This window comes from Pollicipes pollicipes, unplaced genomic scaffold (genome assembly GCF_011947565.3).
Source record: "Pollicipes pollicipes isolate AB1234 unplaced genomic scaffold, Ppol_2.1 Scaffold_1600;HRSCAF=1878_pilon_pilon_pilon, whole genome shotgun sequence".
NCBI lineage: Eukaryota > Metazoa > Arthropoda > Thecostraca > Pollicipedomorpha > Pollicipedidae > Pollicipes > Pollicipes pollicipes.
The window spans coordinates 23,658,984-23,664,983 of record NW_023595962.1 but is presented as its reverse complement, the minus strand read 5'-3'; positions in this window follow the sequence as shown (position 1 = coordinate 23,664,983).

The window sequence follows — 6,000 nt, the reverse complement described above, 5'->3', positions numbered from 1 at the left end:
CATGATGACAGCACATCCAGGCGGATAGATTGCCATCGAGCAGACAAACGCTTCTTTCCAGCCCTCCATTTTTTGCTGTGCTCATTAATTGTTATGACTTAAGTCATGTAAGCTGGAAACGAATTGTGCAAGCTGCAACCCGCACTGGCCGGTGCATGCCAAACGTCAAAGGTCAACTTAATGTAACGCCCTCCTTGATTTCCAGCCCACACCAGACATGACATTCAAAAATGAGTCGGCATGAACTGCAGAAGACCTTCGAAGCCGGGCCGAGGAAACCATGGTGGCCGCCTGCGGCTAGCGGACCGGCAGGGTCGACGCCGATCTTGTTATACCTGGCTAAAGCTCCTCCGACCTGTTTGCCGGAGTCAGCTCTGTGGGATCAGATGGCGAGAAGTTGGCAGGGGGGTCACCCATCCAACCGCTCGCTTACGGTAAGACCAGTCTCAGCGTGGCCCGCGGCCTGTGTGGACATCACACGTTTGGCAATACGCAGGTCACGGTCCGCACCTATCCCGCCGCGCGTGCAGCCCAACTAAGCCTACCGAGGACGACCCCCCTGTCCCGGATCAGCTGTAAACTCTCCCGCAGGGATGATGAAACGCGCCGCCGTTTTTCTCCTGAAGTGCTATCACCTTGGTGGTGGACGCCGATTTCTGCGATAGTGGATTGAGGTGGACCGGGTTTAAAATTCGTAAAAAGACGGTTTTACGGGTGAATTGGATCTGGTAGTCATGGATGAAGTTTGACTGGATTCGGAAAATTCAACTCATGCAAAAATTCGTCCAAAAGATTCAAACCACACATCAGTCTGTTTGACTTCAGAAACATGCAGCAATGACATAACGGTAAGTTAAACGTTTCTTTTGTTAAAAAAGTTACGTGGCGTAGCTGTTTGCAGCACCTCCAGATGTAAGTTACCTGAATTCAAACTGCACTTATACCAGCTGTGTATCTGCACGTTCAGGACGAGCGTGCTGTTCGGTCTCACGGGCGGTTTCTACGCAGTAAGCGCCATAATCAACAATCATATCACATTGGCACCATAATATTACTTACCTTATCTAAATATCAGCAGAAATAGACCTGGGTATTTTCTTGTCTCTACCCAACAAGCGCCATAATTAGCGATCAGATCAGGTCGGCACCATAAGATTACCTACCTTAACTAAGTATCAGTCGAAATAGTCCTGGGTCTATGTCATGTCTTTACTTCGGTGGGATTTAGAAATGGCGGAAGACGTGGGCTATGTTTTGATAACACACGATAGATGTGATCACGTGAGTGTGTTTTTCTAAATTTACAATTTTTGCAAAATTTCATCGTCCAAAAAATGCTTATTTTTACCAGTCCACCCCTGTTTTACCTTCCATATGACTGCTTGGTTCAAGTGATGGGGAACAATGCGATGATTGGCTCACTCGTCAACTCTGAGACAGTTTCACTCTTTCACCCTCGCCCCGGCTCGCCTTTTTCATAACGCCGAATGATTTGGGGGGGGGGGGGAGGTAATGCAACCCCCTGCCATTACCGGGCTAAGAAAAATAGAGTTTAGCAAAGATTCCAATGAATTGTTCTCAACGAGATCGCGTGATTGGCAGCAAGATGTTTGTTGCTAGTTGAGAAATTAACCACATTATGCAAGGTCAAAGGCCAAAGTTTTGCGAAAATCGAGCTGTTTCCGCTCTACATGCTCATATGAACGAGATCATGCCTCATAGCGACAGGAAACCTAAACAGGCGTATCACTTGTTCAATCATGCGTACAATGATATGCAGCGTTATGTGTGTTTGAGCGTATATTTATGACGCATGGTTGCGTTAAGGTAACAAGGTCAGCTTGACGTGTGAGGTGTACAGAATCGTCTGTTGCCGCCCCCGCACAGGTCACAGACACCTTGCAGTTGGTCGCAAAAGTGCCGCTTCTCCGAAACCAGAAAGACTAGGGGCGCATTTTAAGTGTAAAAAATACACGCAATGGAGGCCCCATAGACATCGAAAAATTTTGGGCGTGATTGCACGACTTGCCGGCGATGTATCCCCAGAAATTTTAGGAAGGACGCATAGACTCAGCCCATGTCAGGGAGACGCCAAGGAGAACTTGTTCGCCTTCCCAGATCTGGATAGCTAGCCGCCCCCGTAAATGTATTTCCAAATTAGTCACTGATATCAATGTCATCGATCATACCATCAATATCGCACCGGGTGGTACCACGAACGTCTGAGGTTCAGGGCGTGCTTAAAATGCCCAGACGTGATTTTGTGAGTCTGTTTCACGCTCTGTTCAAGCGCGCGTGACTTGCTATCCAGTAGCACAGCGTTCGGCATGCCCGCCTCTTTGCAAAGCGAGCGCCAAAAGCACTCGAATCGGAGTGCGGCAGTGCGTGTGTTCGACTCGTGCGGATGGTGTCATAGTTCCACATCTGCGGACGGGCCTTTGAGACCCCGCCGAGGAGATGGAGCCTCCGCCGCGGGCGGCCATGTCCTGATGCTGCGTGGGACCGTGACAATTCTGGCGCAATGTCCGGCCAATAGCAGATCACCAGCTCAGTACATGGAGCAAAGTTATTTTGACCTGGATCGCTTGGGCAACACGCCAGTATCAATGCAACATGCTACGCTTAGCGAGGACTCTGACTTTGACTTCACTGAAGTGACGAAATCACTGAGAAAAATTCTGGTAAGCTCGCCAGAATTATTTACGTCCAACCGGAAAACTTGCTTCCAGCTTTTGGTGTGAGAATGATTTTTTCACCCATTTCTAAACCAACTGATCGATGAAAAATATGTCCAGTGATATGACCACAGTGTAATATCACAGCTCAGCTAGAGCTTCCTGAAAGCTATGCAGTATTCGCTCTAGCCTGACCTCACACAATTAGAAAGTGAGCAGTTTTAAACTCAGCGTTTGTGAACACCTGCTTGGGTAGAGGTTGAACCCAACCTTAGGTCTCCCCAAAATTAGTTCCGAACCTTGAATTCTTGGATTAAGATGATGTCAACATGTTCCCATTACGATTTCATGAAGGCCAGGGAGGTTGCTGACTTGAAATGACACCAAGTAACCCTTGCTTGGAGGAATATGCTACCTGGGGTTTCTTGACACTGATTTCAACTTAGAATATCAAAATTATCTAGAACTTTCCAAACGTCTGATAACATCAATAACATGTAATGAGTTCGAGTAAACTGCTGCTTCAACATGTATCTAGGTAAAACTGCATGTGTAAGGAGGTTTGAAAGCACTGCAGACGTGTACCACAAAATTGAAAAAGTCTGACCTTGTTAGACCCAAATGTCACAAACAAGACAACTACCAATTTGGCCCAAACGACTCCATATAGAGGCCTATCCACCCTATCAATGAAGTGTCCCAATCCAACTTAGTTTTTGACGTATCAGGTAGTCAAGCTGATTACACCTAACTCCGCACGAGCAAGCCGCTTTCAGCCGGCCACCCGGGCGCGTGTTAAACTGATTATACCCAACCCCGCACGAGCGAGCCGCATTCAGCCGGGCACCCGGGCGCGTGTTAAACTGATTACACCTAACCCCGCACGAGCGAGCCGCTGTCAGCCGGCCACCCGGACGCGTGTTAAACTGATAACACCTAGCCCCGCACGAGCGAGCCACATTCAGCCGGCCACCCGGGCGCGTGTTAAACTGATAACACCTAACCCCGCACGAGCAAGCCGCACTCAGCCGGCCACCCGGGCGCGTGCTAAACTGATTACACCTAACCCCACAGGAGCGAGCCGCATTCAGTCCGCCGCCCGAGCGCGTGTTAAACTGATTACACCTAACCCCGCACGAGCGAGCCGCATTCAGCCGGCCACCCGGGCGCGTGTTAAACTGATTACACCTAACCCCACAGGAGCGAGCTGCATTCAGCCGGCCACCCGGGTGCGTGTTAAACTGATTACACCTAACCCCGCACGAGCGAGCCGTATTCAGCCGACCACACCAGGGGCGTGTTAAACTATATTGCAGTCTAACATCCATTTTGGACGGACCCTCCCCATTTTGGTGAGATATTCGCCAGCTTAAGTGTGATGTTATCTTTTTTGCCGCATTATATATTCAGTGCATGTGAATGTGGTTTGCTCGATAAGGTTAAGTTACGCCAAGCTAAGCTGCATTTGTAATTGATCAGTAAACTTCATCACCGCCAGACGACGGAAAACTTAAGCCTCTTGTAGAATTTGACTTCTATGGCGTTAGTAATCGCCAGTCACGTTTTACAACGAGGCAGCCCGGTGCCACCGACAACCACCACGAGAACACGGGTCTCCAGGCGTTCTAGCAGTGATAATGTTGGAGTCTCCAAGAGCCCTGGTCAGTGACTGATGTTGGAGCCTCCAGATGATCCAGCGTGATGACGCTGGAGCTCCGAGAAGTCCTGGCAGTGATGACGCTAGAGCCTCCAGAGGATCGGCAGTGATGACGCTGAGCCTAGGCCTGACGTGATGACGCTCCTGAGGAGCCCTGGTGCCAGATGCTGGACCTCCAGGGGGCGTGCCAGTGATGACGCTGGAACCTCCAGGGAGTCCTGCAATGAGCTGGACGCTCAGAGCTGCATGATACCTGGACTTCCAGAAATCCTGCAGTGATACGCTGACCCTCAGGGGACCTGACATGAGACGCTGGTCGCGGTTGCAGCAGTCCTCGCTGTTGATCTCGGGGCTCGGCAGTTGGCTGCGCATATTGCTTGGCAGACTGTTCATGCCGATATACACATACATACATACACAACACACACACACACACACACCACACACACACACACACACACACACACCACACATATATATATATATATATATACATATACATATATATATATATATATATATATATATATATATATATATATATATATATATATATATATATATATATATTGTGTGTGTGTGTGTGTGTGTGTGTGTGTGTGTGTGTGTGTGTGTGTGTGTGTGTGTGTGTGTGTGTGTGTGTGTGTGGGTGTGTGGTGTGTGTGTGGTGTGTGCATGTAGGTATCCTACCAGCAAAGACCACACCCATCTTTCACCGTGATATCTCATCCGCTCTCATTCTCCGCTTGCCACGCAGTGTCCTCACCAGTTGGATGACTATAAACACGCGTGAGAGCGAGCTTCAAGCCTTCGTCAGAGGAGGCTCACGTAGGCCGCGAGAATGTCACGAAACCACGCCACTCACACCTCACACATCTAAACTAAGCTTCGACCTCTTTTCAGTCTACCTTGATGTCCTTTTTTGAGTGCTGAAGAATTGGTTTAATGTTGCTATGCTTTTTTATTTTCAAGGCACTGGCGTGTGTGGATAAGCATATTCTAAGGGCGTGAGCAGCGGCGCACTCAAAATCATCAACAACTGAAACCTTTGCGTTTTTAATTCCATGTCTTACTGTTGTCAGGTAGCCCGGCCAATATAATTATATAGTCAGGCATCCCCAACAAGTGCTACACAGACCAATCGGCGGCATTTCGAAACCTCTCAGAGCGACCTGCTGCAAGTAGCACGTGGTAGCCAGGAATGTCGCGCCGCGCGGCCGCGGCGTGCAGCAGGCTCGGAAGGACCCGTCGCCGGCTCACCACCTCTGGAGGCCAGTATAAAAGCGAGCGGCAGGCGGCGGACCGACACAACTCCACGGCGTCCCTCAACGGCAAGATGCGTGTCCCTCTCGGATTGCTGATATGCGGCCTGGTGAGTATGAGGCTGGCGGTACGAGGAGCCATCCCAGCCGCGCCCTCCAACCACGCGCACAACGGGGCTGGGCTCGTGCGACTGCCGGCGAGTGCTGAAGTCCGCTGAACTGCCAGTGTGCGGTGTGCATGTGTGCACCAGACGCGTGATATATTTGCCTGGAAAATTTGTGCGGCTCATGGTGTATCTTGCAATCCGACCAAGCGGAGCATACCATAGTCATATTACCACAGCAGTGCACGAAAGAGTAAGCTGCTGTGGGATGCTTAATGACATTACTTTTGTGATCAGGCGCT